This window comes from Engystomops pustulosus, chromosome 1, assembly GCF_040894005.1.
Source record: "Engystomops pustulosus chromosome 1, aEngPut4.maternal, whole genome shotgun sequence".
NCBI classification, from domain to species: domain Eukaryota; kingdom Metazoa; phylum Chordata; class Amphibia; order Anura; family Leptodactylidae; genus Engystomops; species Engystomops pustulosus.
This window is the reverse complement of record NC_092411.1, coordinates 192,665,367-192,693,017: the sequence shown is the minus strand read 5'-3', so window position 1 is coordinate 192,693,017 and position 27,651 is coordinate 192,665,367. Positions and strand designations below refer to the sequence as shown.

General features: G+C 35.1%; 32 non-coding genes across 32 annotated transcripts; all 32 read right to left on the bottom strand.

The window, feature by feature from the left end:
• Nucleotides 1-23: 23 nt before the first annotated feature.
• Nucleotides 24-96, bottom strand: TRNAK-UUU (transfer RNA lysine (anticodon UUU)). The gene has a single exon. It is a non-coding gene; the product is annotated as a tRNA-Lys (tRNA).
• A 441-nt stretch (nt 97-537) lies between these two features.
• TRNAK-UUU (transfer RNA lysine (anticodon UUU)) lies at nt 538-610 on the bottom strand. The gene has a single exon. It is a non-coding gene; the product is annotated as a tRNA-Lys (tRNA).
• A 441-nt stretch (nt 611-1,051) lies between these two features.
• TRNAK-UUU (transfer RNA lysine (anticodon UUU)) lies at nt 1,052-1,124 on the bottom strand. The gene has a single exon. It is a non-coding gene; the product is annotated as a tRNA-Lys (tRNA).
• A 441-nt stretch (nt 1,125-1,565) lies between these two features.
• Nucleotides 1,566-1,638, bottom strand: TRNAK-UUU (transfer RNA lysine (anticodon UUU)). The gene has a single exon. It is a non-coding gene; the product is annotated as a tRNA-Lys (tRNA).
• A 955-nt stretch (nt 1,639-2,593) lies between these two features.
• Nucleotides 2,594-2,666, bottom strand: TRNAK-UUU (transfer RNA lysine (anticodon UUU)). Its single transcript has one exon. It is a non-coding gene; the product is annotated as a tRNA-Lys (tRNA).
• A 441-nt stretch (nt 2,667-3,107) lies between these two features.
• On the bottom strand, nt 3,108-3,180 carry TRNAK-UUU (transfer RNA lysine (anticodon UUU)). The gene has a single exon. It is a non-coding gene; the product is annotated as a tRNA-Lys (tRNA).
• Nucleotides 3,181-3,621: 441 nt separating this feature from the next.
• On the bottom strand, nt 3,622-3,694 carry TRNAK-UUU (transfer RNA lysine (anticodon UUU)). The gene has a single exon. It is a non-coding gene; the product is annotated as a tRNA-Lys (tRNA).
• Nucleotides 3,695-4,135: 441 nt separating this feature from the next.
• TRNAK-UUU (transfer RNA lysine (anticodon UUU)) lies at nt 4,136-4,208 on the bottom strand. The gene has a single exon. It is a non-coding gene; the product is annotated as a tRNA-Lys (tRNA).
• A 1,982-nt stretch (nt 4,209-6,190) lies between these two features.
• On the bottom strand, nt 6,191-6,263 carry TRNAN-AUU (transfer RNA asparagine (anticodon AUU)). Its single transcript has one exon. It is a non-coding gene; the product is annotated as a tRNA-Asn (tRNA).
• A 2,103-nt stretch (nt 6,264-8,366) lies between these two features.
• On the bottom strand, nt 8,367-8,439 carry TRNAK-UUU (transfer RNA lysine (anticodon UUU)). The gene has a single exon. It is a non-coding gene; the product is annotated as a tRNA-Lys (tRNA).
• Nucleotides 8,440-8,880: 441 nt separating this feature from the next.
• Nucleotides 8,881-8,953, bottom strand: TRNAK-UUU (transfer RNA lysine (anticodon UUU)). Its single transcript has one exon. It is a non-coding gene; the product is annotated as a tRNA-Lys (tRNA).
• Nucleotides 8,954-9,393: 440 nt separating this feature from the next.
• TRNAK-UUU (transfer RNA lysine (anticodon UUU)) lies at nt 9,394-9,466 on the bottom strand. The gene has a single exon. It is a non-coding gene; the product is annotated as a tRNA-Lys (tRNA).
• Nucleotides 9,467-10,420: 954 nt separating this feature from the next.
• TRNAK-UUU (transfer RNA lysine (anticodon UUU)) lies at nt 10,421-10,493 on the bottom strand. Its single transcript has one exon. It is a non-coding gene; the product is annotated as a tRNA-Lys (tRNA).
• Nucleotides 10,494-10,934: 441 nt separating this feature from the next.
• Nucleotides 10,935-11,007, bottom strand: TRNAK-UUU (transfer RNA lysine (anticodon UUU)). The gene has a single exon. It is a non-coding gene; the product is annotated as a tRNA-Lys (tRNA).
• A 955-nt stretch (nt 11,008-11,962) lies between these two features.
• Nucleotides 11,963-12,035, bottom strand: TRNAK-UUU (transfer RNA lysine (anticodon UUU)). The gene has a single exon. It is a non-coding gene; the product is annotated as a tRNA-Lys (tRNA).
• A 438-nt stretch (nt 12,036-12,473) lies between these two features.
• On the bottom strand, nt 12,474-12,546 carry TRNAK-UUU (transfer RNA lysine (anticodon UUU)). Its single transcript has one exon. It is a non-coding gene; the product is annotated as a tRNA-Lys (tRNA).
• Nucleotides 12,547-14,016: 1,470 nt separating this feature from the next.
• TRNAK-UUU (transfer RNA lysine (anticodon UUU)) lies at nt 14,017-14,089 on the bottom strand. Its single transcript has one exon. It is a non-coding gene; the product is annotated as a tRNA-Lys (tRNA).
• Nucleotides 14,090-15,040: 951 nt separating this feature from the next.
• On the bottom strand, nt 15,041-15,113 carry TRNAK-UUU (transfer RNA lysine (anticodon UUU)). Its single transcript has one exon. It is a non-coding gene; the product is annotated as a tRNA-Lys (tRNA).
• Nucleotides 15,114-16,067: 954 nt separating this feature from the next.
• Nucleotides 16,068-16,140, bottom strand: TRNAK-UUU (transfer RNA lysine (anticodon UUU)). The gene has a single exon. It is a non-coding gene; the product is annotated as a tRNA-Lys (tRNA).
• Nucleotides 16,141-17,609: 1,469 nt separating this feature from the next.
• On the bottom strand, nt 17,610-17,682 carry TRNAK-UUU (transfer RNA lysine (anticodon UUU)). The gene has a single exon. It is a non-coding gene; the product is annotated as a tRNA-Lys (tRNA).
• Nucleotides 17,683-18,123: 441 nt separating this feature from the next.
• Nucleotides 18,124-18,196, bottom strand: TRNAK-UUU (transfer RNA lysine (anticodon UUU)). The gene has a single exon. It is a non-coding gene; the product is annotated as a tRNA-Lys (tRNA).
• Nucleotides 18,197-18,637: 441 nt separating this feature from the next.
• TRNAK-UUU (transfer RNA lysine (anticodon UUU)) lies at nt 18,638-18,710 on the bottom strand. Its single transcript has one exon. It is a non-coding gene; the product is annotated as a tRNA-Lys (tRNA).
• A 438-nt stretch (nt 18,711-19,148) lies between these two features.
• On the bottom strand, nt 19,149-19,221 carry TRNAK-UUU (transfer RNA lysine (anticodon UUU)). The gene has a single exon. It is a non-coding gene; the product is annotated as a tRNA-Lys (tRNA).
• A 1,470-nt stretch (nt 19,222-20,691) lies between these two features.
• On the bottom strand, nt 20,692-20,764 carry TRNAK-UUU (transfer RNA lysine (anticodon UUU)). The gene has a single exon. It is a non-coding gene; the product is annotated as a tRNA-Lys (tRNA).
• A 1,959-nt stretch (nt 20,765-22,723) lies between these two features.
• TRNAK-UUU (transfer RNA lysine (anticodon UUU)) lies at nt 22,724-22,796 on the bottom strand. Its single transcript has one exon. It is a non-coding gene; the product is annotated as a tRNA-Lys (tRNA).
• A 955-nt stretch (nt 22,797-23,751) lies between these two features.
• TRNAK-UUU (transfer RNA lysine (anticodon UUU)) lies at nt 23,752-23,824 on the bottom strand. The gene has a single exon. It is a non-coding gene; the product is annotated as a tRNA-Lys (tRNA).
• Nucleotides 23,825-24,265: 441 nt separating this feature from the next.
• Nucleotides 24,266-24,338, bottom strand: TRNAK-UUU (transfer RNA lysine (anticodon UUU)). The gene has a single exon. It is a non-coding gene; the product is annotated as a tRNA-Lys (tRNA).
• Nucleotides 24,339-24,779: 441 nt separating this feature from the next.
• On the bottom strand, nt 24,780-24,852 carry TRNAK-UUU (transfer RNA lysine (anticodon UUU)). Its single transcript has one exon. It is a non-coding gene; the product is annotated as a tRNA-Lys (tRNA).
• Nucleotides 24,853-25,293: 441 nt separating this feature from the next.
• On the bottom strand, nt 25,294-25,366 carry TRNAK-UUU (transfer RNA lysine (anticodon UUU)). Its single transcript has one exon. It is a non-coding gene; the product is annotated as a tRNA-Lys (tRNA).
• Nucleotides 25,367-25,807: 441 nt separating this feature from the next.
• Nucleotides 25,808-25,880, bottom strand: TRNAK-UUU (transfer RNA lysine (anticodon UUU)). The gene has a single exon. It is a non-coding gene; the product is annotated as a tRNA-Lys (tRNA).
• Nucleotides 25,881-26,836: 956 nt separating this feature from the next.
• TRNAK-UUU (transfer RNA lysine (anticodon UUU)) lies at nt 26,837-26,909 on the bottom strand. Its single transcript has one exon. It is a non-coding gene; the product is annotated as a tRNA-Lys (tRNA).
• A 441-nt stretch (nt 26,910-27,350) lies between these two features.
• On the bottom strand, nt 27,351-27,423 carry TRNAK-UUU (transfer RNA lysine (anticodon UUU)). The gene has a single exon. It is a non-coding gene; the product is annotated as a tRNA-Lys (tRNA).
• Nucleotides 27,424-27,651: the final 228 nt, after the last annotated feature.

The window sequence follows — 27,651 nt, the reverse complement described above, 5'->3', positions numbered from 1 at the left end:
ACTGTTTCTTGTAAAAGGACTGCCGCCTGAACAGGGACTTGAACCCTGGACCCTCAGATTAAAAGTCTGATGCTCTACCGACTGAGCTATCCAGGCTCTGAAAAAGCTCTCACTGAGATAGAAAGAAATACTGAGGTTAAATGAAGGAGAATATAAGGTCCTCATAGTCCATTAACGGCAAAATGAAAAGTTCTTGATTTCATAAATACTTTGGAGTATTACTTTTGAAGTTGTTAGAGATCTTCATGCAAATGGACATAATCACTCAATCAAGAAATATATGCTAAACTTCCACACTGTAAATATGGTTTTAAAGAAACATCAAAGATATAAATGTATCTATTCTCAGTGAGTTTACAATGTCCCTAGATCTTTAACATACAGTAGCCAAACTTTCCAAAGGACGTAAATAGAATTTGATGGCATCAAGGTACATATATGAAAGTATAATGTCATACTTAAAGCTGTCTACTGCTTCCTTTATTGACATGTCAATTTAAGAGGAAACTAAGAAACTGTTTCTTGTAAAAGGACTGCCGCCTGAACAGGGACTTGAACCCTGGACCCTCAGATTAAAAGTCTGATGCTCTACCGACTGAGCTATCCAGGCTCTGAAAAAGCTCTCACTGAGATAGAAAAAAATACTGAGGTTAAATGAAGGAGAATATAAGGTCCTCATAGTCCATTAACGGCAAAATGAAAAGTTCTTGATTTCATAAATACTTTGGAGTATTACTTTTGAAGTTGTTAGAGATCTTCATGCAAATGGACATAATCACTCAATCAAGAAATATATGCTAAACTTCCACACTGTAAATATGGTTTTAAAGAAACATCAAAGATATAAATGTATCTATTCTCAGTGAGTTTACAATGTCCCTAGATCTTTAACATACAGTAGCCAAACTTTCCAAAGGACGTAAATAGAATTTGATGGCATCAAGGTACATATTTGAAAGTATAATGTCATACTTAAAGCTGTCTACTGCTTCCTTTATTGACATGTCAATTTAAGAGGAAACTAAGAAACTGTTTCTTGTAAAAGGACTGCCGCCTGAACAGGGACTTGAACCCTGGACCCTCAGATTAAAAGTCTGATGCTCTACCGACTGAGCTATCCAGGCTCTTAAAAAGCTCTCACTGAGATAGAAAAAAATACTGATGTTAAATAAAGGAGAATATAAGGTCCTCATAGTCCATTAACGGCAAAATGAAAAGTTCTTGATTTCATAAATACTTTGGATTATTACTGTTGAAGATGTTAGAGATCTTCATGCAAATGGACATAATCACTCAATCAAGAAATATATGCTAAACTTCCACACTGTAAATATGGTTTTAAAGAAACATCAAAGATATAAATGTATCTATTCTCAATGAGTTTACAATGTCCCTAGATCTTTAACATACAGTAGCCAAACTTTCCAAAGGACGTACATAGAATTTGATGGCATCAAGGTACATATTTGAAAGTATAATGTCATACTTAAAGCTGTCTACTGCTTCCTTTATTGACATGTCAATTTAAGAGGAAACTAAGAAACTGTTTCTTGTAAAAGGACTGCCGCCTGAACAGGGACTTGAACCCTGGACCCTCAGATTAAAAGTCTGATGCTCTACCGACTGAGCTATCCAGGCTCTGAAAAAGCTCTCACTGAGATAGAAAAAAATACTGATGTTAAATAAAGGAGAATATAAGGTCCTCATAGTCCATTAACGGCAAAATGAAAAGTTCTTGATTTCATAAATACTTTGGATTATTACTGTTGAAGATGTTAGAGATCTTCATGCAAATGGACATAATCACTCAATCAAGAAATATATGCTAAACTTCCACACTGTAAATATGGTTTTAAAGAAACATCAAAGATATAAATGTATCTATTCTCAATGAGTTTACAATGTCCCTAGATCTTTAACATACAGTAGCCAAACTTTCCAAAGGACGTAAATAGAATTTGATGGCATCAAGGTACATATTTGAAAGTATAATGTCATACTTAAAGCTGTCTACTGCTTCCTTTATTGACATGTCAATTTAAGAGGAAACTAAGAAACTGTTTCTTGTAAAAGGACTGCCACCTGAACAGGGACTTGAACCCTGGACCCTCAGATTAAAAGTTTGATGCTCTACCGACTGAGCTATCCAGGCTCTGAAAAAGCTTTCACTGAGATAGAAAAAAATACTGAGGTTAAATGAAGGAGAATATAAGGTCCTCATAGTCCATTAACGGCAAAATGAAAAGTTCTTGATTTCATAAATACTTTGGAGTATTACTGTTGAAGTTGTTAGAGATCTTCATGCAAATGGACATAATCACTCAATCAAGAAATATATGCTAAACTTCCACACTGTAAATATGGTTTTAAAGAAACATCAAAGATATAAATGTATCTATTCTCAGTGAGTTTACAATGTCCCTAGATCTTTAACATACAGTAGCCAAACTTTCCAAAGGACGTAAATAGAATTTGATGGCATCAAGGTACATATTTGAAAGTATAATGTCATACTTAAAGCTGTCTACTGCTTCCTTTATTGACATGTCAATTTAAGAGGAAACTAAGAAACTGTTTCTTGTAAAAGGACTGCCGCCTGAACAGGGACTTGAACCCTGGACCCTCAGATTAAAAGTCTGATGCTCTACCGACTGAGCTATCCAGGCTCTGAAAAAGCTCTCACTGAGATAGAAAAAAATACTGAGGTTAAATGAAGGAGAATATAAGGTCCTCATAGTCCATTAACGGCAAAATGAAAAGTTCTTGATTTCATAAATACTTTGGAGTATTACTTTTGAAGTTGTTAGAGATCTTCATGCAAATGGACATAATCACTCAATCAAGAAATATATGCTAAACTTCCACACTGTAAATATGGTTTTAAAGAAACATCAAAGATATAAATGTATCTATTCTCAGTGAGTTTACAATGTCCCTAGATCTTTAACATACAGTAGCCAAACTTTCCAAAGGACGTAAATAGAATTTGATGGCATCAAGGTACATATTTGAAAGTATAATGTCATACTTAAAGCTGTCTACTGCTTCCTTTATTGACATGTCAATTTAAGAGGAAACTAAGAAACTGTTTCTTGTAAAAGGACTGCCGCCTGAACAGGGACTTGAACCCTGGACCCTCAGATTAAAAGTCTGATGCTCTACCGACTGAGCTATCCAGGCTCTGAAAAATCTCTCACTGAGATAGAAAAAAATACTGATGTTAAATAAAGGAGAATATAAGGTCCTCATAGTCCATTAACGGCAAAATGAAAAGTTCTTGATTTCATAAATACTTTGGATTATTACTGTTGAAGATGTTAGAGATCTTCATGCAAATGGACATAATCACTCAATCAAGAAATGTATGCTAAACTTCCACACTGTAAATATGGTTTTAAAGAAACATCAAAGATATAAATGTATCTATTCTCAATGAGTTTACAATGTCCCTAAATCTTTAACATACAGTAGCCAAACTTTCCAAAGGACGTAAATAGAATTTGATGGCATCAAGGTACATATTTGAAAGTATAATGTCATACTTAAAGCTGTCTACTGCTTCCTTTTTTGACATGTCAATTTAAGAGGAAACTAAGAAACTGTTTCTTGTAAAAGGACTGCCGCCTGAACAGGGACTTGAACCCTGGACCCTCAGATTAAAAGTCTGATGCTCTACCGACTGAGCTATCCAGGCTCTGAAAAAGCTTTCACTGAGATAGAAAAAAATACTGAGGTTAAATGAAGGAGAATATAAGGTCCTCATAGTCCATTAACGGCAAAATGAAAAGTTCTTGATTTCATAAATACTTTGGAGTATTACTGTTGAAGTTGTTAGAGATCTTCATGCAAATGGACATAATCACTCAATCAAGAAATATATGCTAAACTTCCACACTGTAAATATGGTTTTAAAGAAACATCAAAGATATAAATGTATCTATTCTCAGTGAGTTCACAATGTCCCTAGATCTTTAACATACAGTAGCCAAACTTTCCAAAGGACGTAAATAGAATTTGATGGCATCAAGGTACATATTTGAAAGTATAATGTCATACTTAAAGCTGTCTACTGCTTCCTTTATTGACATGTCAATTTAAGAGGAAACTAAGAAACTGTTTCTTGTAAAAGGACTGCCGCCTGAACAGGGACTTGAACCCTGGACCCTCAGATTAAAAGTCTGATGCTCTACCGACTGAGCTATCCAGGCTCTGAAAAAGCTTTCACTGAGATAGAAAAAAATACTGAGGTTAAATGAAGGAGAATATAAGGTCCTCATAGTCCATTAACGGCAAAATGAAAAGTTCTTGATTTCATAAATACTTTGGAGTATTACTTTTGAAGTTGTTAGAGATCTTCATGCAAATGGACATAATCACTCAATCAAGAAATATATGCTAAACTTCCACACTGTAAATATGGTTTTAAAGAAACATCAAAGATATAAATGTATCTATTCTCAGTGAGTTTACAATGTCCCTAGATCTTTAACATACAGTAGCCAAACTTTCCAAAGGACGTAAATAGAATTTGATGGCATCAAGGTACATATATGAAAGTATAATGTCATACTTAAAGCTGTCTACTGCTTCCTTTATTGACATGTCAATTTAAGAGGAAACTAAGAAACTGTTTCTTGTAAAAGGACTGCCGCCTGAACAGGGACTTGAACCCTGGACCCTCAGATTTAAAGTCTGATGCTCTACCGACTGAGCTATCCAGGCTCTGAAAAAGCTCTCACTGAGATAGAAAAAAATACTGAGGTTAAATGAAGGAGAATATAAGGTCCTCATAGTCCATTAACGGCAAAATGAAAAGTTCTTGATTTCATAAATACTTTGGATTATTACTGTTGAAGATGTTAGAGATCTTCATGCAAATGGACATAATCACTCAATCAAGAAATATATGCTAAACTTCCACACTGTAAATATGGTTTTAAAGAAACATCAAAGATATAAATGTATCTATTCTCAGTGAGTTTACAATGTCCCTAGATCTTTAACATACAGTAGCCAAACTTTCCAAAGGACGTAAATAGAATTTGATGGCATCAAGGTACATATATGAAAGTATAATGTCATACTTAAAGCTGTCTACTGCTTCCTTTATTGACATGTCAATTTAAGAGGAAACTAAGAAACTGTTTCTTGTAAAAGGACTGCCGCCTGAACAGGGACTTGAACCCTGGACCCTCAGATTTAAAGTCTGATGCTCTACCGACTGAGCTATCCAGGCTCTGAAAAAGCTCTCACTGAGATAGAAAAAAATACTGAGGTTAAATGAAGGAGAATATAAGGTCCTCATAGTCCATTAACGGCAAAATGAAAAGTTCTTGATTTCATAAATACTTTGGATTATTACTGTTGAAGATGTTAGAGATCTTCATGCAAATGGACATAATCACTCAATCAAGAAATATATGCTAAACTTCCACACTGTAAATATGGTTTTAAAGAAACATCAAAGATATAAATGTATCTATTCTCAGTGAGTTTACAATGTCCCTAGATCTTTAACATACAGTAGCCAAACTTTCCAAAGGACGTAAATAGAATTTGATGGCATCAAGGTACATATTTGAAAGTATAATGTCATACTTAAAGCTGTCTACTGCTTCCTTTATTTACATGTCAATTTAGGGGAAACTAAGAAACTGTTTCTTGTAAAAGGACTGCCACCTGAACAGGGACTTGAACCCTGGACCCTCAGATTAAAAGTCTGATGCTCTACCGACTGAGCTATCCAGGCTCTGAAAAAGCTCTCACTGAGATAGAAAAAAATACTGAGGTTAAATGAAGGAGAATATAAGGTCCTCATAGTCCATTAACGGCAAAATGAAAAGTTCTTAATTTCATAAATACTTTGGAGTATTACTTTTGAAGTTGTTAGAGATCTTCATGCAAATGGACATAATCACTCAATCAAGAAATATATGCTAAACTTCCACACTGTAAATATGGTTTTAAAGAAACATCAAAGATATAAATGTATCTATTCTCAGTGAGTTTACAATGTCCCTAGATCTTTAACATACAGTAGCCAAACTTTCCAAAGGACGTAAATAGAATTTGATGGCATCAAGGTACATATTTGAAAGTATAATGTCATACTTAAAGCTGTCTACTGCTTCCTTTATTGACATGTCAATTTAAGAGGAAACTAAGAAACTGTTTCTTGTAAAAGGACTGCTGCCTGAACAGGGACTTGAACCCTGGACCCTCAGATTAATAGTGTGATGCTCTACCGACTGAGCTATCCAGGCTCTGAAAAAGCTCTCACTGAGATAGAAAAAAATACTGAGGTTAAATGAAGGAGAATATAAGGTCCTCATAGTCCATTAACGGCAAAATGAAAAGTTCTTGATTTCATAAATACTTTGGAGTATTACTGTTGAAGTTGTTAGAGATCTTCATGCAAATGGACATAATCACTCAATCAAGAAATATATGCTAAATAGAGATGAGCGAGTATACTCGTCCGAGCTTGATGCTCGTTCGAGTATTAAGGTACTCGAGACGGCTCGTTGCTCGGACGAGTATTTCCCCTGCTCGAGATCGAGCATTTAATTAAAAAAACACAGTGAAGAACAATGAAGAATAGAATAAAAACAGTGAACACAGTGAACACAGGATCATTTAAGTGAAAAACACAGTGAAGAACACAGTGAAGAATAGATTACAGATGTTCGGCACATCTGCTTACTTGTCGGAAGATACGCGCGGAACGGTGCGAACAAAATAGTATGTGAAGAACAATATATATGTGTGAAGAACACGGTGAGCAGCACAGAGACATGGGGCAGCGGCAGCACGGAGACATCGAGGGGCACGGGGAGACATCGAGGGGCACGGAGACATCGAGGGGCACGGAGACATCGAGGGGCACGGAGACATCGAGGGGCACGGAGACATCGAGGGGCACGGAGACATCGAGGGACACGGAGACATCGAGGGGCACGGAGACATCGAGGGGCACGGGGAGACATCGAGGGGCACGGAGACATCGAGGGGCACGGAGACATCGAGGGGCACGGAGACATCGAGGGGCACGGGGAGACATCGAGGGGCACGGGGAGACATCGAGGGGCACGGAGACATCGAGGGGCACGGAGACATCGAGGGGCACGGAGACATCGAGGGGCACGGAGACATCGAGGGGCACGGAGACATCGGGGAGACTTCAGTGGAAGAAGAGCAGCCGATCCCGGGACAGCGTATCTCCCGACAAGTAAGCAGATGTGCAGAACATCTGCAATCTATTCTTCACTGTGTTTTTCACTTAAATGATCCTGTGGTCACTGTTTTTATTCTATTCTTCACTGTTCTTCACATCTGTTAACTTGTCGGGAGATAATATACGCGCGGAACAGTGAAGAATAGATTGCAGATGTTTGCATACATCTGCTAACTTATCAGAAGACATTCTTTTTCAATTAATTAACACATTTTATTCCCGAACCATGGTCCCTTTGAAAAATGCTCGAGTCTCCCATTGACTTCAATGGGGCTCGTTATTCGAGACGAGCACTCGAGCATCTGGAAAAGTTCGTCTCGAATAACGAGCACTCGAGCATTTTAGTGCTCGCTCATCTCTAATGCTAAACTTCCACACTGTAAATATGGTTTTAAAGAAACATCAAAGATATAAATGTATCTATTCTCAGTGAGTTTACAATGTCCCTAGATCTTTAACATACAGTAGCCAAACTTTCCAAAGGACGTAAATAGAATTTGATGGCATCAAGGTACATATTTGAAAGTATAATGTCATACTTAAAGCTGTCTACTGCTTCCTTTATTGACATGTCAATTTAAGAGGAAACTAAGAAAATGTTTCTTGTAAAAGGACTGCCGCCTGTACAGGGACTTGAACCCTGGACCCTCAGATTAAAAGTCTGATGCTCTACCGACTGAGCTATCCAGGCTCTGAAAAAGCTCTCACTGAGATAGAAAAAAATACTGAGGTTAAATGAAGGAGAATATAAGGTCCTCATAGTCCATTAACGGCAAAATGAAAAGTTCTTGATTTCATAAATACTTTGGAGTATTACTGTTGAAGTTGTTAGAGATCTTCATGCAAATGGACATAATCACTCAATCAAGAAATATATGCTAAACTTCCACACTGTAAATATGGTTTTAAAGAAACATCAAAGATATAAATGTATCTATTCTCAGTGAGTTTACAATGTCCCTAGATCTTTAACATACAGTAGCCAAACTTTCCAAAGGACGTAAATAGAATTTGATGGCATCAAGGTACATATTTGAAAGTATAATGTCATACTTAAAGCTGTCTACTGCTTCCTTTATTGACATGTCAATTTAAGAGGAAACTAAGAAACTGTTTCTTGTAAAAGGACTGCCGCCTGAACAGGGACTTGAACCCTGGACCCTCAGATTAAAAGTCTGATGCTCTACCGACTGAGCTATCCAGGCTCTGAAAAAGCTCTCACTGAGATAGAAAAAAATACTGAGGTTAAATGAAGGAGAATATAAGGTCCTCATAGTCCATTAACGGCAAAATGAAAAGTTCTTGATTTCATAAATACTTTGGATTATTACTGTTGAAGATGTTAGAGATCTTCATGCAAATGGACATAATCACTCAATCAAGAAATATATGCTAAACTTCCACACTGTAAATATGGTTTTAAAGAAACATCAAAGATATAAATGTATCTATTCTCAGTGAGTTTACAATGTCCCTAGATCTTTAACATACAGTAGCCAAACTTTCCAAAGGACGTAAATAGAATTTGATGGCATCAAGGTACATATTTGAAAGTATAATGTCATACTTAAAGCTGTCTACTGCTTCCTTTATTGACATGTCAATTTAAGAGGAAACTAAGAAACTGTTTCTTGTAAAAGGACTGCCGCCTGAACAGGGACTTGAACCCTGGACCCTCAGATTAAAAGTCTGATGCTCTACCGACTGAGCTATCCAGGCTCTGAAAAAGCTCTCACTGAGATAGAAAAAAATACTGAGGTTAAATGAAGGAGAATATAAGGTCCTCATAGTCCATTAACGGCAAAATGAAAAGTTCTTGATTTCATAAATACTTTGGATTATTACTGTTGAAGATGTTAGAGATCTTCATGCAAATGGACATAATCACTCAATCAAGAAATATATGCTAAACTTCCACACTGTAAATATGGTTTTAAAGAAACATCAAAGATATAAATGTATCTATTCTCAGTGAGTTTACAATGTCCCTAGATCTTTAACATACAGTAGCCAAACTTTCCAAAGGACGTAAATAGAATTTGATGGCATCAAGGTACATATTTGAAAGTATAATGTCATACTTAAAGCTGTCTAAGCTTCCTTTATTGACATGTCAATTTAAGAGGAAACTAAGAAACTGTTTCTTGTAAAAGGACTGCCGCCTGAACAGGGACTTGAACCCTGGACCCTCAGATTAAAAGTCTGATGCTCTACCGACTGAGCTATCCAGGCTCTGAAAAAGCTCTCACTGAGATAGAAAAAAATACTGAGGTTAAATGAAGGAGAATATAAGGTCCTCATAGTCCATTAACGGCAAAATGAAAAGTTCTTGATTTCATAAATACTTTGGAGTATTACTGTTGAAGTTGTTAAAGATCTTCATGCAAATGGACATAATCACTCAATCAAGAAATATATGCTAAACTTCCACACTGTAAATATGGTTTTAAAGAAACATCAAAGATATAAATGTATCTATTCTCAGTGAGTTTACAATGTCCCTAGATCTTTAACATACAGTAGCCAAACTTTCCAAAGGACGTAAATAGAATTTGATGGCATCAAGGTACATATTTGAAAGTATAATGTCATACTTAAAGCTGTCTACTGCTTCCTTTATTGACATGTCAATTTAAGAGGAAACTAAGAAACTGTTTCTTGTAAAGGACTGCTGCCTGAACAGGGACTTAAACCCTGGACCCTCAGATTAAAAGTCTGATGCTCTACCGACTGAGCTATCCAGGCTCTGAAAAAGCTCTCACCGAGATAGAAAAAAATACTGAGGTTAAATGAAGGAGAATATAAGGTCCTCATAGTCCATTAACGGCAAAATGAAAAGTTCTTGATTTCATAAATACTTTGGAGTATTACTGTTGAAGTTGTTAGAGATCTTCATGCAAATGGACATAATCACTCAATCAAGAAATATATGCTAAACTTCAACACTGTAAATATGGTTTTAAAGAAACATCAAAGATATAAATGTATCTATTCTCAGTGAGTTTACAATGTCCCTAGATCTTTAACATACAGTAGCCAAACTTTCCAAAGGACGTAAATAGAATTTGATGGCATCAAGGTACATATTTGAAAGTATAATGTCATACTTAAAGCTGTCTAATGCTTCCTTTATTGACATGTCAATTTAAGAGGAAACTAAGAAACTGTTTCTTGTAAAAGGACTGATGCCTGAACAGGGACTTGAACCCTGGACCCTCAGATTAAAAGTCTGATGCTCTACCGACTGAGCTATCCAGGCTCTGAAAAAGCTCTCACTGAGATAGAAAAAAATACTGAGGTTAAATGAAGGAGAATATAAGGTCCTCATAGTCCATTAACGGCAAAATGAAAAGTTCTTGATTTCATAAATACTTTGGAGTATTACTGTTGAAGTTGTTAGAGATCTTCATGCAAATGGACATAATCACTCAATTAAGAAATATATGCTAAACTTCCACACTGTAAATATGGTTTTAAAGAAACATCAAAGATATAAATGTATCTATTCTCAGTGAGTTTACAATGTCCCTAGATCTTTAACATACAGTAGCCAAACTTTCCAAAGGACGTAAATAGAATTTGATGGCATCAAGGTACATATTTGAAAGTATAATGTCATACTTAAAGCTGTCTACTGCTTCCTTTATTGACATGTCAATTTAAGAGGAAACTAAGAAACTGTTTCTTGTAAAAGGACTGATGCCTGAACAGGGACTTGAACCCTGGACCCTCAGATTAAAAGTCTGATGCTCTACCGACTGAGCTATCCAGGCTCTGAAAAAGCTCTCACTGAGATAGAAAAAAATACTGAGGTTAAATGAAGGAGAATATAAGGTCCTCATAGTCCATTAACGGCAAAATGAAAAGTTCTTGATTTCATAAATACTTTGGAGTATTACTGTTGAAGTTGTTAGAGATCTTCATGCAAATGGACATAATCACTCAATCAAGAAATATATGCTAAACTTCCACACTGTAAATATGGTTTTAAAGAAACATCAAAGATATAAATGTATCTATTCTCAGTGAGTTTACAATGTCCCTAGATCTTTAACATACAGTAGCCAAACTTTCCAAAGGACGTAAATAGAATTTGATGGCATCAAGGTACATATTTGAAAGTATAATGTCATACTTAAAGCTGTCTACTGCTTCCTTTATTTACATGTCAATTTAAGAAGAAACTAAGAAACTGTTTCTTGTTAAAGGACTGCCGCCTGAACAGGGACTTGAACCCTGGACCCTCAGATTAAAAGTCTGATGCTCTTCCGACTGAGCTATCCAGGCTCTGAAAAAGCTTTCACTGAGATAGAAAAAAATACTGAGGTTAAATGAAGGAGAATATAAGGTCCTCATAGTCCATTAACGGCAAAATGAAAAGTTCTTGATTTCATAAATACTTTGGAGTATTACTGTTGAAGTTGTTAGAGATCTTCATGCAAATGGACATAATCACTCAATTAAGAAATATATGCTAAACTTCCACACTGTAAATATGGTTTTAAAGAAACATCAAAGATATAAATGTATCTATTCTCAGTGAGTTTACAATGTCCCTAGATCTTTAACATACAGTAGCCAAACTTTCCAAAGGACGTAAATAGAATTTGATGGCATCAAGGTACATATTTGAAAGTATAATGTCATACTTAAAGCTGTCTACTGCTTCCTTTATTAACATGTCAATTTAAGAGGAAACTAAGAAACTGTTTCTTGTAAAAAGACTGCCGCCTGAACAGGGACTTGAACCCTGGACCCTCAGATTAAAAGTCTGATGCTCTACCGACTGAGCTATCCAGGCTCTGAAAAAGCTCTCACTGAGATAGAAAAAAATACTGAGGTTAAATGAAGGAGAATATAAGGTCCTCATAGTCCATTAACGGCAAAATGAAAAGTTCTTGATTTCATAAATACTTTGGAGTATTACTGTTGAAGTTGTTAGAGATCTTCATGCAAATGGACATAATCACTCAATCAAGAAATATATGCTAAACTTCCATACTGTAAATATGGTTTTAAAGAAACATCAAAGATATAAATGTATCTATTCTCAGTGAGTTTACAATGTCCCTAGATCTTTAACATACAGTAGCCAAACTTTCCAAAGGACGTAAATAGAATTTGATGGCATCAAGGTACATATTTGAAAGTATGTCATCCTTAAAGCTGTCTACTGCTTCCTTTATTTACATGTCAATTTAAGAGGAAACTAAGAAACTGTTTCTTGTAAAAGGACTGCCGCCTGAACAGGGACTTGAACCCTGGACCCTCAGATTAAAAGTCTGATGCTCTACCGACTGAGCTATCCAGGCTCTGAAAAAGCTCTCACTGAGATAGAAAAAAATACTGAGGTTAAATGAAGGAGAATATAAGGTCCTCATAGTCCATTAACGGCAAAATGAAAAGTTCTTGATTTCATAAATACTTTGGAGTATTACTGTTGAAGTTGTTAGAGATCTTCATGCAAATGGACATAATCACTCAATCAAGAAATATATGCTAAACTTCCACACTGTAAATATGGTTTTAAAGAAACATCAAAGATATAAATGTATCTATTCTCAGTGAGTTTACAATGTCCCTAGATCTTTAACATACAGTAGCCAAACTTTCCAAAGGACGTAAATAGAATTTGATGGCATCAAGGTACATATTTGAAAGTATAATGTCATACTTAAAGCTGTCTACTGCTTCCTTTATTGACATGTCAATTTAAGAGGAAACTAAGAAACTGTTTCTTGTAAAAGGACTGATGCCTGAACAGGAACTTGAACCCTGGACCCTCAGATTAAAAGTCTGATGCTCTACCGACTGAGCTATCCAGGCTCTGAAAAAGCTCTCACTCAGATAGGAAAATATACTGAGGTTAAATGAAGGAGAATATAAGGACCTCATAGTCCATTAACGGCAAAATGAAAAGTTCTTGATTTCATAAATACTTTGGAGTATTACTGTTGAAGTTGTTAGAGATCTTCATGCAAATGGACATAATCACTCAATCAAGAAATATATGCTAAACTTCCACACTGTAAATATGGTTTTAAAGAAACATCAAAGATATAAATGTATCTATTCTCAGTGAGTTTACAATGTCCCTAGATCTTTAACATACAGTAGCCAAACTTTCCAAAGGACGTAAATAGAATTTGATGGCATCAAGGTACATATTTGAAAGTATAATGTCATACTTAAAGCTGTCTACTGCTTCCTTTATTGACATGTCAATTTAAGAGGAAACTAAGAAACTGTTTCTTGTAAAAGGACTGATGCCTGAACAGGGACTTGAACACCTGGACCCTCAGATTAAAAGTCTGATGCTCTACCGACTGAGCTATCCAGGCTCTGAAAAAGCTCTCACTGAGATAGAAAAAAATACTGAGGTTAAATGAAGGAGAATATAAGGTCCTCATAGTCCATTAACGGCAAAATGAAAAGTTCTTGATTTCATAAATACTTTGGAGTATTACTGTTGAAGTTGTTAGAGATCTTCATGCAAATGGACATAATCACTCAATCAAGAAATATATGCTAAACTTCCACACTGTAAATATGGTTTTAAAGAAACATCAAAGATATAAATGTATCTATTCTCAGTGAGTTTACAATGTCCCTAGATCTTTAACATACAGTAGCCAAACTTTCCAAGGGACGTAAATAGAATTTGATGGCATCAAGGTACATATTTGAAAGTATAATGTCATACTTAAAGCTGTCTACTGCTTCCTTTATTGACATGTCAATTTAAGAGGAAACTAAGAAACTGTTTCTTATAAAAGAACTGCCGCCTGAACAGGGACTTGAACCCTGGACCCTCAGATTAAAAGTCTGATGCTCTACCGACTGAGCTATCCAGGCTCTGAAAAAGCTTGCACTGAGATAGAAAAAAATACTGAGGTTAAATGAAGGAGAATATAAGGTCCTCATAGTCCATTAACGGCAAAATGAAAAGTTCTTGATTTCATAAATACTTTGGAGTATTACTGTTGAAGTTGTTAGAGATCTTCATGCAAATGGACATAATCACTCAATCAAGAAATATATGCTAAACTTCCACACTGTAAATATGGTTTTAAAGAAACATCAAAGATATAAATGTATCTATTCTCAGTGAGTTTACAATGTCCCTAGATCTTTAACATACAGTAGCCAAACTTTCCAAGGGACGTAAATAGAATTTGATGGCATCAAGGTACATATTTGAAAGTATGTCATACTTAAAGCTGTCTACTGCTTCCTTTATTAACATGTCAATTTAAGAGGAAACTAAGAAACTGTTTCTTGTAAAAGGACTGCCGCCTGAACAGGGACTTGAACCCTGGACCCAAAGATTAAAAGTCTGATGCTCTACCGACTGAGCTATCCAGGCTCTGAAAAAGCTCTCACTGAGATAGAAAAAAATACTGAGGTTAAATGAAGGAGAATATAAGGTCCTCATAGTCCATTAACGGCAAAATGAAAAGTTCTTGATTTCATAAATACTTTGGATTATTACTGTTGAAGATGTTAGAGATCTTCATGCAAATGGACATAATCACTCAATCAAGAAATATATGCTAAACTTCCACACTGTAAATATGGTTTTAAAGAAACATCAAAGATATAAATGTATCTATTCTCAGTGAGTTTACAATGTCCCTAGATCTTTAACATACAGTAGCCAAACTTTCCAAAGGACGTAAATAGAATTTGATGGCATCAAGGTACATATTTGAAAGTATAATGTCATACTTAAAGCTGTCTAAGCTTCCTTTATTGACATGTCAATTTAAGAGGAAACTAAGAAACTGTTTCTTGTAAAAGGACTGCCGCCTGAACAGGGACTTGAACCCTGGACCCTCAGATTAAAAGTCTGATGCTCTACCGACTGAGCTATCCAGGCTCTGAAAAAGCTCTCACTGAGATAGAAAAAAATACTGAGGTTAAATGAAGGAGAATATAAGGTCCTCATAGTCCATTAACGGCAAAATGAAAAGTTCTTGATTTCATAAATACTTTGGAGTATTACTGTTGAAGTTGTTAAAGATCTTCATGCAAATGGACATAATCACTCAATCAAGAAATATATGCTAAACTTCCACACTGTAAATATGGTTTTAAAGAAACATCAAAGATATAAATGTATCTATTCTCAGTGAGTTTACAATGTCCCTAGATCTTTAACATACAGTAGCCAAACTTTCCAAAGGACGTAAATAGAATTTGATGGCATCAAGGTACATATTTGAAAGTATAATGTCATACTTAAAGCTGTCTACTGCTTCCTTTATTGACATGTCAATTTAAGAGGAAACTAAGAAACTGTTTCTTGTAAAGGACTGCTGCCTGAACAGGGACTTAAACCCTGGACCCTCAGATTAAAAGTCTGATGCTCTACCGACTGAGCTATCCAGGCTCTGAAAAAGCTCTCACCGAGATAGAAAAAAATACTGAGGTTAAATGAAGGAGAATATAAGGTCCTCATAGTCCATTAACGGCAAAATGAAAAGTTCTTGATTTCATAAATACTTTGGAGTATTACTGTTGAAGTTGTTAGAGATCTTCAAGCAAATGGACATAATCACTCAATCAAGAAATATATGCTAAACTTCAACACTGTAAATATGGTTTTAAAGAAACATCAAAGATATAAATGTATCTATTCTCAGTGAGTTTACAATGTCCCTAGATCTTTAACATACAGTAGCCAAACTTTCCAAAGGACGTAAATAGAATTTGATGGCATCAAGGTACATATTTGAAAGTATAATGTCATACTTAAAGCTGTCTAATGCTTCCTTTATTGACATGTCAATTTAAGAGGAAACTAAGAAACTGTTTCTTGTAAAAGGACTGATGCCTGAACAGGGACTTGAACCCTGGACCCTCAGATTAAAAGTCTGATGCTCTACCGACTGAGCTATCCAGGCTCTGAAAAAGCTCTCACTGAGATAGAAAAAAATACTGAGGTTAAATGAAGGAGAATATAAGGTCCTCATAGTCCATTAACGGCAAAATGAAAAGTTCTTGATTTCATAAATACTTTGGAGTATTACTGTTGAAGTTGTTAGAGATCTTCATGCAAATGGACATAATCACTCAATTAAGAAATATATGCTAAACTTCCACACTGTAAATATGGTTTTAAAGAAACATCAAAGATATAAATGTATCTATTCTCAGTGAGTTTACAATGTCCCTAGATCTTTAACATACAGTAGCCAAACTTTCCAAAGGACGTAAATAGAATTTGATGGCATCAAGGTACATATTTGAAAGTATAATGTCATACTTAAAGCTGTCTACTGCTTCCTTTATTGACATGTCAATTTAAGAGGAAACTAAGAAACTGTTTCTTGTAAAAGGACTGATGCCTGAACAGGGACTTGAACCCTGGACCCTCAGATTAAAAGTCTGATGCTCTACTGACTGAGCTATCCAGGCTCTGAAAAAGCTCTCACTGAGATAGAAAAAAATACTGAGGTTAAATGAAGGAGAATATAAGGTCCTCATAGTCCATTAACGGCAAAATGAAAAGTTCTTGATTTCATAAATACTTTGGAGTATTACTGTTGAAGTTGTTAGAGATCTTCATGCAAATGGACATAATCACTCAATCAAGAAATATATGCTAAACTTCCACACTGTAAATATGGTTTTAAAGAAACATCAAAGATATAAATGTATCTATTCTCAGTGAGTTTACAATGTCCCTAGATCTTTAACATACAGTAGCCAAACTTTCCAAAGGACGTAAATAGAATTTGATGGCATCAAGGTACATATTTGAAAGTATAATGTCATACTTAAAGCTGTCTACTGCTTCCTTTATTTACATGTCAATTTAAGAAGAAACTAAGAAACTGTTTCTTGTTAAAGGACTGCCGCCTGAACAGGGACTTGAACCCTGGACCCTCAGATTAAAAGTCTGATGCTCTTCCGACTGAGCTATCCAGGCTCTGAAAAAGCTTTCACTGAGATAGAAAAAAATACTGAGGTTAAATGAAGGAGAATATAAGGTCCTCATAGTCCATTAACTGCAAAATGAAAAGTTCTTGATTTCATAAATACTTTGGAGTATTACTGTTGAAGTTGTTAGAGATCTTCATGCAAATGGACATAATCACTCAATTAAGAAATATATGCTAAACTTCCACACTGTAAATATGGTTTTAAAGAAACATCAAAGATATAAATGTATCTATTCTCAGTGAGTTTACAATGTCCCTAGATCTTTAACATACAGTAGCCAAACTTTCCAAAGGACGTAAATAGAATTTGATGGCATCAAGGTACATATTTGAAAGTATAATGTCATACTTAAAGCTGTCTACTGCTTCCTTTATTAACATGTCAATTTAAGAGGAAACTAAGAAACTGTTTCTTGTAAAAGGACTGCCGCCTGAACAGGGACTTGAACCCTGGACCCTCAGATTAAAAGTCTGATGCTCTACCGACTGAGCTATCCAGGCTCTGTAAAAGCTCTCACTGAGATAGAAAAAAATACTGAGGTTAAATGAAGGAGAATATAAGGTCCTCATAGTCCATTAACGGCAAAATGAAAAGTTCTTGATTTCATAAATACTTTGGAGTATTACTGTTGAAGTTGTTAGAGATCTTCATGCAAATGGACATAATCACTCAATCAAGAAATATATGCTAAACTTTCACACTGTAAATATGGTTTTAAAGAAACATCAAAGATATAAATGTATCTATTCTCAGTGAGTTTACAATGTCCCTAGATCTTTAACATACAGTAGCCAAACTTTCCAAAGGACGTAAATAGAATTTGATGGCATCAAGGTACATATTTGAAAGTATAATGTCATACTTAAAGTTGTCTACTGCTTCCTTTATTAACATGTCAATTTAAGAGGAAACTAAGAAACTGTTTCTTGTAAAAGGACTGCTGCCTGAACAGGGACTTGAACCCTGGACCCTCAGATTAAAAGTCTGATGCTCTACCGACTGAGCTATCCAGGCTCTGAAAAAGCTCTCACTGAGATAGAAAAAAATACTGAGGTTAAATGAAGGAGAATATAAGGTCCTCATAGTCCATTAACGGCAAAATGAAAAGTTCTTGATTTCATAAATACTTTGGAGTATTACTGTTGAAGTTGTTAGAGATCTTCATGCAAATGGACATAATCACTCAATCAAGAAATATATGCTAAACTTCAACACTGTAAATATGGTTTTAAAGAAACATCAAAGATATAAATGTATCTATTCTCAGTGAGTTTACAATGTCCCTAGATCTTTAACATACAGTAGCCAAACTTTCCAAAGGACGTAAATAGAATTTGATGGCATCAAGGTACATATTTGAAAGTATAATGTCATACTTAAAGCTGTCTACTGCTTCCTTTATTAACATGTCAATTTAAGAGGAAACTAAGAAACTGTTTCTTGTAAAAAGACTGCCGCCTGAACAGGGACTTGAACCCTGGACCCTCAGATTAAAAGTCTGATGCTCTACCGACTGAGCTATCCAGGCTCTGAAAAAGCTCTCACTGAGATAGAAAAAAATACTGAGGTTAAATGAAGGAGAATATAAGGTCCTCATAGTCCATTAACGGCAAAATGAAAAGTTCTTGATTTCATAAATACTTTGGAGTATTACTGTTGAAGTTGTTAGAGATCTTCATGCAAATGGACATAATCACTCAATCAAGAAATATATGCTAAACTTCCATACTGTAAATATGGTTTTAAAGAAACATCAAAGATATAAATGTATCTATTCTCAGTGAGTTTACAATGTCCCTAGATCTTTAACATACAGTAGCCAAACTTTCCAAAGGACGTAAATAGAATTTGATGGCATCAAGGTACATATTTGAAAGTATGTCATACTTAAAGCTGTCTACTGCTTCCTTTATTTACATGTCAATTTAAGAGGAAACTAAGAAACTGTTTCTTGTAAAAGGACTGCCGCCTGAACAGGGACTTGAACCCTGGACCCTCAGATTAAAAGTCTGATGCTCTACCGACTGAGCTATCCAGGCTCTGAAAAAGCTCTCACTGAGATAGAAAAAAATACTGAGGTTAAATGAAGGAGAATATAAGGTCCTCATAGTCCATTAACGGCAAAATGAAAAGTTCTTGATTTCATAAATACTTTGGAGTATTACTGTTGAAGTTGTTAGAGATCTTCATGCAAATGGACATAATCACTCAATCAAGAAATATATGCTAAACTTCCACACTGTAAATATGGTTTTAAAGAAACATCAAAGATATAAATGTATCTATTCTCAGTGAGTTTACAATGTCCCTAGATCTTTAACATACAGTAGCCAAACTTTCCAAAGGACGTAAATAGAATTTGATGGCATCAAGGTACATATTTGAAAGTATAATGTCATACTTAAAGCTGTCTACTGCTTCCTTTATTGACATGTCAATTTAAGAGGAAACTAAGAAACTGTTTCTTGTAAAAGGACTGATGCCTGAACAGGAACTTGAACCCTGGACCCTCAGATTAAAAGTCTGATGCTCTACCGACTGAGCTATCCAGGCTCTGAAAAAGCTCTCACTCAGATAGGAAAATATACTGAGGTTAAATGAAGGAGAATATAAGGACCTCATAGTCCATTAACGGCAAAATGAAAAGTTCTTGATTTCATAAATACTTTGGAGTATTACTGTTGAAGTTGTTAGAGATCTTCATGCAAATGGACATAATCACTCAATCAAGAAATATATGCTAAACTTCCACACTGTAAATATGGTTTTAAAGAAACATCAAAGATATAAATGTATCTATTCTCAGTGAGTTTACAATGTCCCTAGATCTTTAACATACAGTAGCCAAACTTTCCAAAGGACGTAAATAGAATTTGATGGCATCAAGGTACATATTTGAAAGTATAATGTCATACTTAAAGCTGTCTACTGCTTCCTTTATTGACATGTCAATTTAAGAGGAAACTAAGAAACTGTTTCTTGTAAAAGGACTGATGCCTGAACAGGGACTTGAACACCTGGACCCTCAGATTAAAAGTCTGATGCTCTACCGACTGAGCTATCCAGGCTCTGAAAAAGCTCTCACTGAGATAGAAAAAAATACTGAGGTTAAATGAAGGAGAATATAAGGTCCTCATAGTCCATTAACGGCAAAATGAAAAGTTCTTGATTTCATAAATACTTTGGAGTATTACTGTTGAAGTTGTTAGAGATCTTCATGCAAATGGACATAATCACTCAATCAAGAAATATATGCTAAACTTCCACACTGTAAATATGGTTTTAAAGAAACATCAAAGATATAAATGTATCTATTCTCAGTGAGTTTACAATGTCCCTAGATCTTTAACATACAGTAGCCAAACTTTCCAAGGGACGTAAATAGAATTTGATGGCATCAAGGTACATATTTGAAAGTATAATGTCATACTTAAAGCTGTCTACTGCTTCCTTTATTGACATGTCAATTTAAGAGGAAACTAAGAAACTGTTTCTTGTAAAAGAACTGCCGCCTGAACAGGGACTTGAACCCTGGACCCTCAGATTAAAAGTCTGATGCTCTACCGACTGAGCTATCCAGGCTCTGAAAAAGCTTGCACTGAGATAGAAAAAAATACTGAGGTTAAATGAAGGAGAATATAAGGTCCTCATAGTCCATTAACGGCAAAATGAAAAGTTCTTGATTTCATAAATACTTTGGAGTATTACTGTTGAAGTTGTTAGAGATCTTCATGCAAATGGACATAATCACTCAATCAAGAAATATATGCTAAACTTCCACACTGTAAATATGGTTTTAAAGAAACATCAAAGATATAAATGTATCTATTCTCAGTGAGTTTACAATGTCCCTAGATCTTTAACATACAGTAGCCAAACTTTCCAAGGGACGTAAATAGAATTTGATGGCATCAAGGTACATATTTGAAAGTATGTCATACTTAAAGCTGTCTACTGCTTCCTTTATTAACATGTCAATTTAAGAGGAAACTAAGAAACTGTTTCTTGTAAAAGGACTGCCGCCTGAACAGGGACTTGAACCCTGGACCCAAAGATTAAAAGTCTGATGCTCTACCGACTGAGCTATCCAGGCTCTGAAAAAGCTCTCACTGAGATAGAAAAAAATACTGAGGTTAAATGAAGGAGAATATAAGGTCCTCATAGTCCATTAACGGCAAAATGAAAAGTTCTTGATTTCATAAATACTTTGGAGTATTACTGTTGAAGTTGTTAGAGATCTTCATGCAAATGGACATAATCACTCAATCAAGAAATATATGCTAAACTTCCACACTGTAAATATGGTTTTAAAGAAACATCAAAGATATAAATGTATCTATTCTCAGTGAGTTTACAATGTGCCTAGATCTTTAACATACAGTAGCCAAACTTTCCAAAGGACGTAAATAGAATTTGATGGCATCAAGGTACATATTTGAAAGTATAATGTCATACTTAAAGCTGTCTACTGCTTCCTTTATTGACATGTCAATTTAAGAGGAAACTAAGAAACTGTTTCTTGTAAAAGGACTGATGTCTGAACAGGGACTTGAACCCTGGACCCTCAGATTAAAAGTCTGATGCTCTACCGACTGAGCTATCCAGGCTCTGAAAAAGCTCTCACTGAGATAGGAAAAAATACTGAAGTTAAATGAAGGAGAATATAAGGTCCTCATAGTCCATTAACGGCAAAATGAAAAGTTCTTGATTTCATAAATACTTTGGAGTATTACTGTTGAAGTTGTTAGAGATCTTCATGCAAATGGACATAATCACTCAATTAAGAAATATATGCTAAACTTCCACACTGTAAATATGGTTTTAAAGAAACATCAAAGATATAAATGTATCTATTCTCAGTGAGTTTACAATGTCCCTAGATCTTTAACATACAGTAGCCAACCTTTCCAAAGGACGTAAATAGAATTTGATGGCATCAAGGTACATATTTGAAAGTATAATGTCATACTTAAAGCTTTATTGACATGTCAATTTAAGAGGAAACTAAGAAACTGTTTCTTGTAAAAGGACTGATTGCTGATCAGGGACTTGAACCCTCAGATTAAAAGTCTGATGCTCTACCGACTGAGCTATCCAGGCTCTGAAAAAGCTCTCACTGAGATAGAAAAAAATACTGAGGTTAAATGAAGGAGAATATAAGGTCCTCATAGTCCATTAACGGCAAAATGAAAAGTTCTTGATTTCATAAATACTTTGGAGTATTACTGTTGAAGTTGTTAGAGATCTTCATGCAAATGGACATAATCACTCAATCAAGAAATATATGCTAAACTTCCACACTGTAAATATGGTTTTAAAGAAACATCAAAGATATAAATGTATCTATTCTCAGTGAGTTTACAATGTCCCTAGATCTTTAACATACAGTAGCCAAACTTTCCAAGGGACGTAAATAGAATTTGATGGCATCAAGGTACATATTTGAAAGTATAATGTCATACTTAAAGCTGTCTACTGCTTCCTTTATTAACATGTCAATTTAAGAGGAAACTAAGAAACTGTTTCTTGTAAAAGGACTGCCGCCTGAACAGGGACTTGAACCCTGGACCCTCAGATTAAAAGTCTGATGCTCTACCGACTGAGCTATCCAGGCTCTGAAAAAACTCTCACTGAGATAGAAAAAAATACTGAGGTTAAATGAAGGAGAATATAAGGTCCTCATAGTCCATTAACGGCAAAATGAAAAGTTCTTGATTTCATAAATACTTTGGAGTATTACTGTTGAAGTTGTTAGAGATCTTCATGCAAATGGACATAATCACTCAATCAAGAAATATATGCTAAACTTCCACACTGTAAATATGGTTTTGAAGAAACATCAAAGATATAAATGTATCTATTCTCAGTGAGTTTACAATGTCCCTAGATCTTTAACATACAGTAGCCAAACTTTCCAAAGGACGTAAATAGAATTTGATGGCATCAAGGTACATATTTGAAAGTATAATGTCATACTTAAAGCTGTCTACTGCTTCCTTTATTGACATGTCAATTTAAGAGGAAACTAAGAAACTGTTTCTTGTAAAAGGACTGCTGCTTGAACAGGGACTTGAACCCTGGACCCTCAGATTAAAAGTCTGATGCTCTACCGACTGAGCTATCCAGGCTCTAAAAAAGCTCTCACTGAGATAGAAAAAAATACTGAGGTTAAATGAAGGAGAATATAAGGTCCTCATAGTCCATTAACTGCAAAATGAAAAGTTCTTGATTTCATAAATACTTTGGAGTATTACTGTTGAAGTTGTTTGAGATCTTCATGCAAATGGACATAATCACTCAATCAAGAAATATATGCTAAACTTCCACACTGTAAATATGGTTTTAAAGAAACATCAAAGATATAAATGTATCTATTCTCAGTGAGTTTACAATGTCCCTAGATCTTTAACATACAGTAGCCAAACTTTCCAAAGGATGTAAATAGAATTTGATGGCATCAAGGTACATATTTGAAAGTATAATGTCATACTTAAAGCTGTCTACTGCTTTCTTTATTGACATGTCAATTTAAGAGGAAACTAAGAAACTGTTTCTTGTAAAAGGACTGCCGCCTGAACAGGGACTTGAACCCTGGACCCTCAGATTAAAAGTCTGATGCTCTACCGACTGAGCTATCCAGGCTCTGAAAACGCTCTCACTGAGATAGAAAAAAATACTGAGGTTAAATGAAGGAGAATATAAGGTCCTCATAGTCCATTAACGGCAAAATGAAAAGTTCTTGATTTCATAAATACTTTGGAGTATTACTGTTGAAGTTGTTAGAGATCTTCATGCAAATGGACATAATCACTCAATCAAGAAATATATGCTAAACTTCCACACTGTAAATATGGTTTTAAAGAAACATCAAAGATATAAATGTATCTATTCTCAGTGAGTTTACAATGTCCCTAGATCTTTAACATACAGTAGCCAAACTTTCCAAAGGACGTAAATAGAATTTGATGGCATCAAGGTACATATTTGAAAGTATAATGTCATACTTAAAGCTGTCTACTGCTTCCTTTATTTACATGTCAATTTAAGAGGAAACTAAGAAACTGTTTCTTGTAAAAAGACTGCCGCCTGAACAGGGACTTGAACCCTGGACCCTCAGATTAAAAGTCTGATGCTCTACCGACTGAGCTATCCAGGCTCTGTAAAAGCTCTCACTGAGATAGAAAAAAATACTGAGGTTAAATGAAGGAGAATATAAGGTCCTCATAGTCCATTAACGGCAAAATGAAAAGTTCTTGATTTCATAAATACTTTGGAGTATTACTGTTGAAGTTGTTAGAGATCTTCATGCAAATGGACATAATCACTCAATCAAGAAATATATGCTAAACTTCCACACTGTAAATATGGTTTTAAAGAAACATCAAAGATATAAATGTATCTATTCTCAGTGAGTTTACAATGTCCCTAGATCTTTAACATACAGTAGCCAAACTTTCCAAAGGACGTAAATAGAATTTGATGGCATCAAGGTACATATTTGAAAGTATAATGTCATACTTAAAGTTGTCTACTGCTTCCTTTATTAACATGTCAATTTAAGAGGAAACTAAGAAAATGTTTCTTGTAAAAGGACTGCCGCCTGAACAGGGACTTGAACCCTGGACCCTCAGATTAAAAGTCTGATGCTCTACCGACTGAGCTATCCAGGCTCTGAAAAAGCTCTCACTGAGATAGAAAAAAATACTGAGGTTAAATGAAGGAGAATATAAGGTCCTCATAGTCCATTAACGGCAAAATGAAAAGTTCTTGATTTCATAAATACTTTGGAGTATTACTGTTGAAGTTGTTAGAGATCTTCATGCAAATGGACATAATCACTCAATCAAGAAATATATGCTAAACTTCCACACTGTAAATATGGTTTTAAAGAAACATCAAAGATATAAATGTATCTATACTCAGTGAGTTTACAATGTCCCTAGATCTTTAACATACAGTAGACAAACTTTCCAAAGGACGTAAATAGAATTTGATGGCATCAAGGTACATATTTGAAAGTATAATGTCATACTTAAAGCTGTCTACTGCTTCCTTTATTAACATGTCAATTTAAGAGGAATCTAAGAAACTGTTTCTTGTAAAAAGACTGCCGCCTGAACAGGGACTTGAACCCTGGACCCTCAGATTAAAAGTCTGATGCTCTACCGACTGAGCTATCCAGGCTCTGAAAAAGTTCTCACTGAGATAGAAAAAAATACTGAGGTTAAATGAAGGAGAATATAAGGTCCTCATAGTCCATTAACGGCAAAATGAAAAGTTCTTGATTTCATAAATACTTTGGAGTATTACTGTTGAAGTTGTTAGAGATCTTCATGCAAATGGACATAATCACTCAATCAAGAAATATATGCTAAACTTCCACACTGTAAATATGGTTTTAAAGAAACATCAAAGATATAAATGTATCTATTCTCAGTGAGTTTACAATGTCCCTAGATCTTTAACATACAGTAGCCAAACTTTCCAAAGGACGTAAATAGAATTTGATGGCATCAAGGTACATATTTGAAAGTATAATGTCATACTTAAAGCTGTCTACTGCTTCCTTTATTTACATGTCAATTTAAGAAGAAACTAAGAAACTGTTTCTTGTAAAAGGACTGCCGCCTGAACAGGGACTTGAACCCTGGACCCTCAGATTAAAAGTCTGATGCTCTACCGACTGAGCTATCCAGGCTCTGAAAAAGCTTTCACTGAGATAGAAAAAAATACTGAGGTTAAATGAAGGAGAATATAAGGTCCTCATAGTCCATTAACGGCAAAATGAAAAGTTCTTGATTTCATAAATACTTTGAAGTATTACTGTTGAAGTTGTTAGAGATCTTCATGCAAATGGACATAATCACTCAATTAAGAAATATATGCTAAACTTCCACACTGTAAATATGGTTTTAAAGAAACATCAAAGATATAAATGTATCTATTCTCAGTGAGTTTACAATGTCCCTAGATCTTTAACATACAGTAGCCAAACTTTCCAAAGGACGTAAATAGAATTTGATGGCATCAAGGTACATATTTGAAAGTATAATGTCATACTTAAAGCTGTCTACTGCTTCCTTTATTGACATGTCAATTTAAGAGGAAACTAAGAAACTGTTTCTTGTAAAAGGACTGCTGCTTGAACAGGGACTTGAACCCTGGACCCTCAGATTAAAAGTCTGATGCTGTACCGACTGAGCTATCCAGGCTCTAAAAAAAGCTCTCACTGAGATAGAAAAAAATACTGAGGTTAAATGAAGGAGAATATAAGGTCCTCATAGTCCATTAACGGCAAAATGAAAAGTTCTTGATTTCATAAATACTTTGGAGTATTACTGTTGAAGTTGTTTGAGATCTTCATGCAAATGGACATAATCACTCAATCAAGAAATATATGCTAAACTTCCACACTGTGAATATGGTTTTAAAGAAACATCAAAGATATAAATGTATCTATTCTCAGTGAGTTTACAATGTCCCTAGATCTTTAACATACAGTAGCCAAACTTTCCAAAGGACGTAAATAGAATTTGATGGCATCAAGGTACATATTTGAAAGTATAATGTCATACTTAAAGCTGTCTACTGCTTCCTTTATTGACATGTCAATTTAAGAGGAAACTAAGAAACTGTTTCTTGTAAAAGGACTGCCGCCTGAACAGGGACTTGAACCCTGGACCCTCAGATTAAAAGTCTGATGCTCTACCGACTGAGCTATCCAGGCTCTGAAAAAGCTCTCACTGAGATAGAAAAAAATACTGAGGTTAAATGAAGGAGAATATAAGTTCCTCATAGTCCATTAACGGCAAAATGAAAAGTTCTTGATTTCATAAATACTTTGGAGTATTACTGTTGAAGTTGTTTGAGATCTTCATGCAAATGGACATAATCACTCAATCAAGAAATATATGCTAAACTTCCACACTGTAAATATGGTTTTAAAGAAACATCAAAGATATAAATGTATCTATTCTCAGTGAGTTTACAATGTCCCTAGATCTTTAACATACAGTAGCCAAACTTTCCAAAGGACGTAAATAGAATTTGATGGCATCAAGGTACATATTTGAAAGTATAATGTCATACTTAAAGCTGTCTACTGCTTCCTTTATTGACATGTCAATTTAAGAGGAAACTAAGAAACTGTTTCTTGTAAAAGGACTGCCGCCTGAACAGGGACTTGAACCCTGGACCCTCAGATTAAAAGTCTGATGCTCTACCGACTGAGCTATCCAGGCTCTGAAAAAGCTCTCACTGAGATAGAAAAAAATACTGAGGTTAAATGAAGGAGAATATAAGTTCCTCATAGTCCATTAACGGCAAAATGAAAAGTTCTTGATTTCATAAATACTTTGGAGTATTACTGTTGAAGTTGTTAGAGATCTTCATGCAAATGGACATAATCACTCAATCAAGAAATATATGCTAAACTTCCACACTGTAAATATGGTTTTAAAGAAACATCA